At 39.9% G+C, this 12,673-nt stretch overlaps 1 protein-coding gene and 1 pseudogene across 13 annotated transcripts in view; one reads left to right on the forward strand and one right to left on the reverse strand.

Moving 5' to 3' along the window:
- Window positions 1–12,673, forward strand: part of KDM4C (lysine demethylase 4C) — a 473,115-nt gene that overhangs the window by 241,868 nt on the left and 218,574 nt on the right. The window lies entirely within an intron of this gene.
- Window positions 1,289–1,783, reverse strand: LOC121020811 (60S ribosomal protein L34-like; annotated as a pseudogene).

Genomic DNA, 12,673 nt, shown 5'->3' on the forward strand with positions numbered 1-12,673 from the left:
CTCTCTCAAAGCGAATAACAGTGATTCCATTGAACATGTGGCATTTCTACATTTTATGTACACTCCCGTATTTTCATACCTTATATACTTGGAGATGTAAGACGTTTTTGCTGTCTGTTGGATAGGAAGTGGAGGTTACTGAATTTCTGATTTGAAATGGAAATTTTGTTGTACCTTGGAGATAATTAACTGATAACCTTCAAGAATAATAATTTATTTTGGGGAGGGCTAGATTTTGGTATAAAAAATAAGGTGTTAAAAACTAGCTTTTTGGGCTAGTACCCAAAATCTATAAAGAGCTCACCAAACTCCACACCCAAAAAACAAATAACCCAGTGAAGAAATGGGCAGAAAACATGAATAGACACTTCTCTAAAGAAGACATCCGGATGGCCAACAGGCACATGAAAAGATGCTCAACGTCGCTCCTTATCAGGGAAATACAAATCAAAACCACACTCAGATATCACCTCACGCCAGTCAGAGTGGCCAAAATGAACAAATCAGGAGACTATAGATGCTGGAGAGGATGTGGTGAAACGGGAACCCTCTTGCACTGTTGGTGGGAATGCAAACTGGTGCAGCCACTCTGGAAAACAGTGTGGAGGTTCCTCAGAAAATTAAAAATAGACCTACCCTATGACCCAGCAATAGCACTGCTAGGAATTTACCCAAGGGATACAGGAGTACTGACGCATAGAGGCACTTGTACCCCAATGTTAATAGCAGCACTCTCAACAATAGCCAAATTATGGAAAGAGCCTAAATGTCCATCAACTGATGAATGGATAAAGAAATTGTGGTTTATATACACAATGGAGTACTACATGGCAATGAGAAAGAACGAAATATGGCCCTTTGTAGCAACATGGATGGAACTGGAGAGTGTGATGCTAAGTGAAATAAGCCATACAGAGAAAGACAGATACCATACGTTTTCACTCTTATGTGGATCCTGAGAAACTTAACAGAAACCCATGGGGGAGGGGAAGGGGGGAAAAAAAAAGAGGTTAGAGTGGGAGAGAGCCAAAGCATAAGAGACTCCTAAAAAACTGAGAACAAACTGAGGGTTGATGGGGGGTGGGAGGGAGGGGAGGGTGGGTGATGGGTATTGAGGAGGGCACCTTTTGGGATGAGCACTGGGTGTTGTATGGAAACCAATTTGACAATAAATTTCATATATTAAAAAAAACTAGCTTCTCCAATTACTGATTTGAATTTCTGAAGGAAATATAAATTAATATATTTGCTTGTGTTTTTAAAATGAATCATTTTTGTTATTTTGATTTTTTTTTAGTCCAAAATGCTTCATTTTTTTATTTAGCTTTCTGACTCTGTGCTTGTGCCTTCAACACTTTCACAACCATTTTCTGCTCATCAATAAGGAAAGCATGCTTGATCCTGTCATGAACACACTTAGCACACATGGAACCACCATATGCCCTGCTGATGTGTTTTTTCGTTTTAGACAACCTCGTAAGACTTAGGTCTCACAGCACGAACTCCTCGAAGTCAGTCTGGGTACACGCCACATATGGATTTTGGTACTTTTGCAACCTTCTTGGTATAAAGGTAAATGATTCTATTACCAGGGGGTTTGGCACAGCCTAGTTTTGTTAGGGCTGTAGTGTAGGACAGCCTACAATGGTATGTCAAATTCTGGACCATTTTGAATGCCTATAGGTGCCATCCCTGGAAGAGGAAAAAAGGACTGAGTCATTTTTATTGTGTGCAGTTTTGTTTTGTTTTGTTTTGTTTTTTTAAAGTAGGCTCCATGCTAAGTACAAAGCCCAACGCAGGGCCTGAACTAACGACCCTGAGGTTAAGACCTGAGCCAAGTTCAAGAGTCAGATACTCAACCAACTGAACCACACAGGCACCCCTATTATTAACTTGAATTTGTAATGGATCTGAGAAAGGACATCATATCACATTTATGTAATATTCTTACTATTTTTTTTTAATTTAAATCCAAGTTAGTTAACATATAGTATAATAGTAATTTCAGGAATAGAATTTAGTGATTCACCACTTACTATAACACACAGTGCTCATCTCAACAAGTGTCCTCCTTAATGCCCTTCACCCCTTTAGCCCTTTCCCCCACCCAACACCCTACCAGCAACCTTTAGTTTGTTCTCTGTATTTACAAGTCATTTATGGTTTGTTTTCCTCTCCATTTTTATCTTAGTTTTTCTTCCCTTCCTTTATGTTCACGTTTTGTATCTTAAATTCCACATGAGTGATCGTATTATATATGTCTTCCCCTGACTGACTTACTTCGCTTAGCATAATACACTCTAGTTCCATTCACAATGTGGCAGATGGCCAAGATTTCATTCTTTTTGATTTCTGAGTAATATTCCATTGTACTCCACATCTTCTTTTTCCATTTATCAGTCAATGAACATTTGGGCTCTTTCCATACTTTGGCTATTGTTGATAGTGCTGCTATAAACATTGCGGTGCATGTGCCCTTTTGAATCAGCCCTCCTAAATCCTTTAGATAAATACCTATTAGTGCAGTTACTGGGTCACTGGGTAGTTCTATTTTTAATTTTTTGAGGAACCTCCATACTGTTTTCCAGGGTGGCTGCACCAGTTTGCATCCCCACCAACAGTGTAAAAGGGTTCCTCTTAACTCTGCATCCTTGCCAACATCTGTTGTTGCCTGAGTTGTTAATTGTAGCCATTCTGGAAGGTGTGAGTAGTATCTCATTGTGGTTTTGATTTGTTTTTCCCTGATGATGAGTGATGTTGAGCATTTTTTCATGTGTCAGTTGGCCATCTGGATGTCTTCTTTGGAGAAGTGTCTATTCATGTCTTTTGCCCATTTCTTCATTGGATTATTTGTTTTTTGGGTGCTGAGTTTGAGAAGTTCTTTATGGATTTTGGATACTAACCCTTTATCTGATATGTCATTTGCAAATATCTTCTTTCATTCTGTCAGTTGCCTTTTAGTTCTGCTGATTGTTTCATTTGCTGTACAGAAGCTTTTTATCTTGATGAGGTCCCAATAGTTTATTTTTGCATTTTTTCCCTTTACTTCTGGAGACATGTCAAGTAAAAAGTTTCTGTGGCTGAGGTCAAAGAGGTTGTTGCCTGTTTTCTTCTCTAGGATTTTGATGGTTTCCTGTCTTATGTTTATGTCTTTCATCCACTTTGAGTTTATTGTGTATGGTTTAAGAAAGTGGTCCAGGTTCATTCTTCTGCATGTCGCTGTCCAGTTTTCCCAACACTATTTTCTGAAGAGACTTTTTCCATTGGATATTATTTCCTGCTTTGTCAAAGATTAGTTGGCCATACGTTTGTGGGTTGATTTCTAGGTTATCTATTCTGTTCCATTGACCTATGTGTCTATTCTTGTGCCAGTACCATACTGTGTTGATGATTATAGCTTTGTAATACAGCTTGAAATCTGGAATTATGATGCCTCCAGCTTTGGTTTTCCTTTTCAGAATTGCTTTGGCTATTTGGGGTCTTTTCAGTTCCATACAAATTTTAGAATTGTTTGTTCTAGCTCTGTGAAGAAGCTGGTGTTATTTTGATAGGTATTGCATTGAATATGTAGATTGCTTTGGGTAGTATCGACATTTTAAGAATATTTGTTCTTCTAATCCATGAGTATGGAATGTTTTTCCACTTTTTGTGTCTTCAATTTCTTTCATAAACTTTGTATAGTTTTCATTGTAAAGCTTTTTCATCTCTTTGGTTAGGCTTATTCCTAAATATTTTATGGTTTTTTGTACAACTGTGAATGGGATTAATTCCTTGATTTCTCTTTCTGCTGTTACTTCATTGGTGTACAGAAATGCAACAGATTTCTGTACATTGCTTTTATATCCTGTGACTTTGCTGAATTTATGTATTAGTTCTAGCAGTTTTTTGGTGGATTCTTTTGGGTTTTCCACACAGAGTATCATGTCGTCTGTGGAGAGTGAAAGTTTGACTTACTCCTTGCCAATTTGGATGCTTTTTATTTCTTTTTCTTGTCTGATTGCTGAGGCTAGGACTTCCAACAGTATGTTGAGTAGCAGTGGTGAGAGTGGACATCCTTGTTGTGTTTCTGACCTTAGAAGGAAATCTCTCAGTTTTTCCCCATTGAGAATGGTATTAGTGGTGGGTCTTTCATATATGGCCTTTATGATCTTGAGGTGAGTTCCTTCTATCCCTATTTTCTTGAGGGTTTTTATCAACAAACGATGTTGTATTTTGTCAAATGCTTTCTCTGCATCTATTGAGAGGATCATATGGTTCTTGTCCTTTTTTTATTGATGTGATGAATCACATTGATTGTTTTGTGGATATTGAACCTGCCCTGCATCCCAGGTATAAATCCCACTTAGTCATGGTGAATAATTTTTTAAATATATTGTTGGATCCGGTTGGGAAATGTTGAGGATTTTTGCATCCATGTTAATCATGGAAATTGGTCTATAATTCTCCTTTTTAGTGGGGTCTATGTCTGGTTTTGGAATCAGGGTAATGCTGACTTCATAGAAAGAGTTTGGAAGTTTTCCTTCCATTTCTATTTTTTTGGAACACCTTCAAGAGAATAGGTATTAACTCTTCCTTAAATGTTTGATAGAATTCCCCTGGAAAGCCATCTGACCCTGGACTCTTGTTTTTGGGAGATTACTAATTCAATTTCTTTACTGGTTATGGGTCCGTTCAAATTTTCTATTTCTTCCTATTTCAGTTTAGGTAGTGTACACGTTTCTAGGAAGTTGTCCATTTCTTCCAGATTGCCCATTTTATCGGCCTATAATTCTTCATAATATTCTCTTATTCTTGTTTTTATTTCTGTTGTGTTGTGATCGCTCCTTTTTCATTTGTGATTTTATTTATTTGGGTCCATTCCCTTTTTTTTTAATATATAAAATTGACTAGTGGTTTATCAATTTTGTTAATTCTTTCAAAGAACCAGCTCCTGGTTTCATTGATCTGTTCTACTGTTTTTTTGGTTTCGATTGCATTGATTTCTGCTCTGATCTTTATTATTTCTTGTCTTCTGATGGTTTGGGGTTTTATTTGCTGTTCTTTTTCCAGCTCTTTAAGGTGCAAGTTTAGGTTGTGTATCTGAGATCTTTCTTCCCTCTTTAGGAAGACCTAGATTGCTATATACTTTCCTCTTATGACTACCTTTGCTGCATCCCAGAGGTTTTTGGCTGTGATGTTATCATTTTCATTGGCTTCCATGTACTTTTTAATTTCCTCTTTAACTTCTTGGTTAGCACATTCATTTTTAGTAGGACTTTCTTTAGTCTCCAATATATGTTGCCTTTTCAAATTTTTTCTTGTGGTTGATTTTGAGTTTCATAGCATTGTGCTATGAAAATATGCATGGTATGATCTCGATCATTTTGTACTTGTTGAGGGCTGATTTGGGTCCCAGTATGTGGTCTGTTCTGGAGAATGTTCCATATGCACTGGAGAAGAATGTATATTCCACTGCTTTAGGATGAAATGTTCTGAATATATCTGTTAAGTCCATCTGGTCCAGTGTGTCATTCAAATCCATTGTTTCTTAGTTGATTTTCTGATTAGATGATCTGTCCATTGTTATAAGTGGGGTGTTGAAGTCCCCTACTAGTACGATATTATTATCAATGAGTTTGAGTTTTTTTTTTTTATTTTTACTTTTTTTTTATATATGAAATTTATTGTCAAATTGGTTTCCATACAACACCCAGTGCTCATCCCAAAAGGTGCCCTCCTCAATACCCATCACCCACCCTCTCCTCCCTCCCACCCCCCATCAACCCTTAGTTTGCTCTCAGTTCTCAACAGTCTCTTATGCTTTGGCTCTCTCCCACTCTAACCTCTTTTTTTTTTCCTTCCCCTCCCCCATGGGTTCCTGTTAAGTTTCTCAGGATCCACATAAGAGTGAAACCATATGGTATCTGTCTTTCTCTGTATGGCTTATTTCACTTAGCATCACACTCTCCAGTTCCATCCACGTTGCTACAAAAGGCCATATTTCATTTTTTCTCATTGTCACGTAGTATTCCATAGGGTATATAAACCACAATTTCTTTATCCATTCATCAGTTGATGGACATTTAGGCTCTTTCCATAATTTGGCTATTGTTGAGAGTGCTGCTATGAACATTGGGGTACAAGTGCCCCTATGCATCAGTACTCCTGTGTCCCTTGGATAAATTCCTAGCAGTGCTATTGCTGGGTCATAGGGTAGGTCTATTTTTAATTTTCTGAGGAACCTCCACACTGCTTTCCAGAGCGGCTGCACCAATTTGCATTCCCACCAACAGTGCAAGAGGGTTCTCATTTCTCCACATCCTCTCCAGCATCTATAGTCTCCTGATTTGTTCATTTTGGCCACTCGGACTGGCGTGAGGTGATACCTGAGTGTGGTTTTGATGTGTATTCCCCTGATAAAGAGCAATGCTGAACATCTTTTCATGTGCCTGTTGGCCATCCGGATGTCTTCTTTAGAGAAGTGTCTATTCATGTTTTCTGCCCATTTCTTCACTGGGTTATTTGTTTCTTGGGTGTGGAGTTTGGTGAGCTCTTTATAGATTTTGGATACTAGCCCTTTGTCCGATATGTCATTTGCAAATATCTTTTCCCATTCTGTTGGTTGCCTTTTCGTTTTGTTGGTTGTTTCCTTTGCTGTGCAGAAGCTTTTGATCTTCATAAGGTCCCAGTAATTCACTTTTGCTTTTAATTCCCTTGCCTTTGGGGATGTGTCGAGTAAGAGATTGCTACGGCTGAGGTCAGAGAGGTCTTTTCCTGCTTTCTCCTCTAGGGTTTTGACCGGTTTCCTGTCTCACATTCAGGTCCTTTATCCATTTTGAGTTTATTTTTGTGAATGGTGTGAGAAAGTGGTCTAGTTTCAACCTTCTGCATGTTGCTGTCCAGTTCTCCCAGCACCATTTGTTAAAGAGACTGTCTTTTTTCCATTGGATGTTCTTTCCTGCTTTGTCAAAGATGAGTTGGCCATACATTTGTGGGTCTAGTTCTGGGGTTTCTATTCTATTCCATTGGTCTATGTGTCTGTTTTTGTGCCAATACCATGCTGTCTTGATGATGACAGCTTTGTAGTAGAGGCTAAAGTCTGGGATTGTGATGCCTCCTGCTTTGGTCTTCTTCTTCAAAATTACTTTGGCTATTCGGGGCCTTTTGTGGTTCCATATGAATTTTAGGATTGCTTGTTCTAGTTTCGAGAAGAAGGCTGGTGCAATTTTGATTGGGATTGCATTGAATGTGTAGATAGCTTTGGGTAGTATTGACATTTTGACAATATTTATTCTTCCAATCCATGAGCAGGGAATGTCTTTCCATTTCTTTAAATCTTCTTCAATTACCTTCATAAGCTTTCTATAGTTTTCAGCATACAGATCCTTTACATCTTTGGTTAGATTTATTCCTAGGTATTTTATGGTTCTTGGTGCAATTGTGCATGGGATCAGTTTCCTTATTTGTCTTTCTGTTGCTTCATTGTTAGTGTATAAGAATGCAACTGATTTCTGTACATTGATTTTGTATCCTGCAACTTTGCTGAATTCATGGATCAGTTCTAGCAGACTTTTGGTGGAGTCTGTCGGATTTTCCATGTATAATATCATGTCATCTGCAAAAAGCGAAAGCTTGACTTCATCTTTGCCAATTTTGATGCCTTTGATTTCCTTCTGGTGTCTGATTGCTGATGCTAGAACTTCCAGCACTATGTTAAACAACAGCGGTGAGAGTGGGCATCCCTGTCGTGTTCCTGATCTCAGGGAAAAAGCTCTCAGTTTTTCCCCATTGAGGATGATGTTAGCTGTGGGCTTTTCATAAATGGCTTTTATGATCTTTAAGTATGTTCCTTCTATCCCGACTTTCTCAAGGGTTTTTATTAAGAAAGGGTGCTGGATTTTGTCAAAGGCCTTTTCTGCATCGATTGACAGGACCATATGGTTTTTCTCTTTTTTTTTTGTTAATGTGATGTATCACGTTGATTGATTTGCGAATGTTGAACCAGCCCTGCATCCCAGGAATGAATCCCACTTGATCATGGTGAACAATTCTTTTTATATGCCGTTGAATTCGATTTGCTAGTATCTTATTGAGAATTTTGGCATCCGTATTCATCAGGGATATTGGCCTGTAGTTCTCTTTTTTTACTGGGTCTCTGTCTGGTTTAGGAATCAAAGTAATACTGGCTTCATAGAATGAGTCTGGAAGTTTTCCTTCCCTTTCTATTTCTTGGAATAGCTGGAGAAGGATAGGTATTATCTCTGCTTTAAACGTCTGGTAGAACTCCCCTGGGAAGCCATCTGGTCCTGGACTCTTATTTGTTGGGAGATTTTTGATAACCGATTCAATTTCTTCACTGGTGATGGGTCTGTTCAAGCTTTCTATTTCCTCCTGATTGAGTTTTGGAAGAGTGTGGGTGTTCAGGAATTTGTCCATTTCTTCCAGGTTGTCCAATTTGTTGCCATATAATTTTTCATAGTATTCCCTGATAATTGTTTGTATCTCTGAGGGATTGGTTGTAATCATTCCATTTTCATTCATGATTTTATCTATTTGGGTCATCTCCCTTTTCTTTTTGAGAAGCCTGGCTAGAGGTTTATCAATTTTGTTTATTTTTTCAAAAAACCAACTCTTGGTTTTGTTGATCTGCTCTACAGTTTTTTTAGATTCTATATTGTTTATTTCTGCTCTGATCTTTATTATTTCTCTTCTTCTGCTGGGTTTAGGCTGCCTTTGCTGTTCTGCTTCTATTTCCTTTAGGTGTGCTGTTAGATTTTGTATTTGGGATTTTTCTTGTTTCTTGAGATAGGCCTGGATAGCAATGTATTTTCCTCTCAGGACTGCCTTTGCTGCGTCCCAAAGCGTTTGGATTGTTGTATTTTCATTTTCGTTTGTTTCCATATATTTTTTAATTTCTTCTCTAATTGCCTGGTTGACCCACTCATTCGTTAGTAGGGTGTTCTTTAACCTCCATGCTTTGGGAGGTTTTCCAGACTTTTTTCTGTGGTTGATTTCAAGCTTCATAGCATTGTGGTCTGAAAGTATGCATGGTATGATTTCAATTCTTGTAAACTTATGAAGGGCTGTTTTGTGACCCAGTATATGATCTATGTTGGAGAATGTTCCATGTGCACTCGAGAAGAAAGTATATTCTGTTGCTTTGGGATGCAGAGTTCTAAATATATCTGTCAAGTCCATCTGATCCAATGTCTCATTCAGGGCCCTTGTTTCTTTATTGACCGTGTGTCTAGATGATCTATCCATTTCTGTAAGTGGGGTGTTAAAGTCCCCTGCAATGACCACATTCTTACCAACAAGGTTGCTTGTGTTTATGAGTAATTGTTTTATATATTTGGGCGCTCCGGTATTCGGCGCATAGACATTTATAATTGTTAGCTCTTCCTGATGGATAGACCCTGTCACTATTATATAATGTCCTTCTTCATCTCTTGTTACAGCCTTTAATTTAAAGTCTAGTTTGTCTGATATAAGTATGGCTACTCCAGCTTTCTTTTGGCTTCCAGTAGCATGATAAATAGTTCTCCATCCCCTCACTCTCAATCTAAAGGTGTCCTCAGGTCTAAAATGAGTCTCTTGTAGACAGCAAATAGATGGTTCTTGTTTTTTTATCCATTCTGATACCCTATGTCTTTTGGTTGGCGCATTTAATCCATTTACATTCAATGTTATTATAGAAAGATATGGGTTTAGAATCATTGTGATGTCTGTATGTTTTATGCTTGTAGTGATATCTCTGGTACTTTGTCTCACAGGGTCCCCCTTAGGATCTCTTGTAGAGCTGGTTTAGTGGTGACAAATTCCTTCAGTTTTTGTTTGTTTGGGAAGACCTTTATCTCTCCTTCTATTCTAAATGACAGGCTTGCTGGATAAAGGATTCTCGGCTGCATATTTTTTCTGTCTAGCAAACTGAAAATCTCGTGCCAACTCTTTCTGGCCTGCCAAGTTTCAAAAGAGAGATCAGACCTATAAGGGAGTCTTATAGGTCTCCCTTTATATGTGAGGGCACGTTTACCCCTTGCTGCTTTCAGAATTTTCTCTTTATCCTTGTATTTTGCCAGTTTCACTATGATATGTTGTGCAGAAGATCGATTCAAGTTACGTCTGAAGGGAGTTCTCTGTGCCTCTTGGATTTCAATGCCTTTTTCCTTCCCCACTTCAGGGAAGTTCTCTGCTATTATTTCTTCAAGTGCCCCTTCAGCACCTTTCCCTCTCTCTTCCTCCTCTGGGATACCAATGATGCGTAAATTATTTCTTTTTAGTGTATCACTTAGTTCTCTAATTTTCCCCTCATACTCCTGGATTTTTTTATCTCTCTTTTTCTCAGCTTCCTCTTTTTCCATAACTTTATCTTCTAGTTTGCCTATTCTCTCCTCTGCCTCTTCAATCCGAGCTGTGGTGGTTTCCATTTTGTTATGCATTTCATTTAAAGCGTTTTTCAGCTCCTCGTGACTGTTCCTTAGTGCCTTGATCTCTGTAGCAAGAGATTCTCTGATGTCAGCTATACTGTTTTCAAGCCCAGCGATTAATTTTATGACTATTATTCTAAATTCACTTTCTGTTATATTATTTAAATCCTTTTTGATCAGCTCATTAGCTGTTGTTATTTCCTGGAGATTCTTCTGAGGGGAATTCTTCCGCTTGGTCATTTTGGATAGTCCCTGGCATGGTGAGGACCTGCAGGGCACTTCCCCTGTGCTGTGGTGTATAACTGGAGTTGGTGGGCGGAGCCGCAGTCAGACCTGATGTCTGCCCCCAGCCCACCGCTGGGGCCACAGTCAGACTGGTGCGTGCCTTCTCTTCCCCTCTCCTAGGGGCGGGATTCACTGTGGGGTGGGGTGGCCTGTCTGGGCTACTTGCACACTGCCAGGCTTGTGATGCTGGGGATCTGGCGTCTTAGCTGGGGTGGGTAGGCAAGGTGCACAGGGGCAGGAGGGGCAGGCTTAGCTTGCTTCTCCTTAGGTGATCCACTTCAGGAGGGGCCCTGTGGCAGCAGCAGGGAGTCAGATCCACTGCCGGAGCTTTGGCTCCCCAGAAGCGCAGAGTTGGGTGTTTGCGCTGAGCGAGCAAGTTCCCTGGCAGGAACTGGTTCTCTTTGGGATTTTGGCCGGGGGATGGGCGGGGGAGTTGGCGCTGGCGAGCGCCTTTGTTCCCCACCAAACTGAGCTCTGTCGTCCGGGGGCTCAGCAGCTTTCCTTCCCTTTGTCCTCCAGCCTTCCCGCTTTCTGAGCAGAGCTGTTAACTTATGACCTCCCAGCCGCTAAGTTGCGCTTGCTGTCGGAACACAGTCCGTCAGGCCCCTCCGCTTTTTGCAAGCCAGACTTGGGGGCTCTGCTTTGCCGGCGAGCCGCCCCTCCGCCCCGGCTCCCTCCCGCCAGTCCGTGGAGCGCGCACCGCCTCGCCGCCCTTCCTACCCTCTTCCGTGGGCCTCTCGTCTGCGCTTGGCTCCGGCGACTCCGTTCTGCTAATCCTCTGGTGGTTTTCTGGGTTATTTAGGCAGGTGTAGGTGGAATCTTAGTGATCAGCAGGACGCGCGGTGAGCCCAGCGTCCTCCTACGCCGCCATCTTCCGGAGAGTCCGAGTTTGAGTTTCTTTATGTTTTTGGTTAACTGATGTATATATTTTGGTGCTATCATATTTGGAACATAAATGTTTACAATTGTTAGGTCTTCTTGGTGGATTCACCCCTTAATTGTGATATAATGCCCTTCTTCATCTCTTGTTAGAATCTTTATTTTAAAGTCTAGATTGTCTGATATAAGTATGGACACTCAGGTTTTCTTTTATAGACAATTAGCATGATAGATGGTTCTTCATTCCCTTACTTTCAATCTGAAGTTGTTTTTAGGTCTAAAGTGGGTCTCTTGTAAACAGCAGATAGATGGATCTTGTTTCCTTATCCATTATGTTACCCTTTGTCTTTTGATTGGAGCATTTAGTCCATTGACATTTAGAGTGAGTACTGAGAGATATTAATTTATTGCCATTTTATTGCTTGTAGAGTTGGAGTTTCTGGCGGTGTCCTCTGGTCCTTTGTAGTCTTTGTTGCTTCTTGCAGGGTGGTTTAGTGGTCATGAACTCCTTTAATGTTTGTTTGTCTGGGGAACTTTTAATCTCTCTTTCTATTTGAATGACAGCTTTGCTGGATAAACAATTTTTGGCTTCATATTTTTCTGATTCAGCACATTGACTATATCCTGCCACTCCTTTCTGGCCTGCCAAGTTTCTGTGGATAGGTCTGCTGCAACTGATCTTTCCTTGTAAGTTAAGGACTTTTTTCCCTTGCTGGTTTCATGATTCTTTCCTTGCCTGAATATTTTGTGAATTTGACCATGATATGTCTTGTTGATGGTTGGTTTTGTTGAATCTAATGGGAGTCCTTTGTGCTTCCTGGATTTTGATGTTTGTGTCTTTCCCTAGGTTAGGAAAGTTTTCTGCTATGATTTGCTCACATAACCCTTCTACCCCTTTTTCTCTCTCTTCATCTTCTGGGACCCCTATGATTCTGATGTTGTTCCTTTTTAATGAGTCACCAATTTCTCTAATTCTTAAATCGCGTTCTTTTGACTTAATCTCCCTCTTTTTTTTTCTGCTTCATTATTCTCCATAAATTTGTCATCTATATCGCTGATTCTCTGCTCTGCCTCACCATTCTTGCTGCTGTGTCATCCATTTG

This window comes from Herpailurus yagouaroundi, unplaced genomic scaffold, assembly GCF_014898765.1.
Source record: "Herpailurus yagouaroundi ecotype Mexico unplaced genomic scaffold, PumYag 252, whole genome shotgun sequence".
Classification (NCBI taxonomy): domain Eukaryota; kingdom Metazoa; phylum Chordata; class Mammalia; order Carnivora; family Felidae; genus Herpailurus; species Herpailurus yagouaroundi.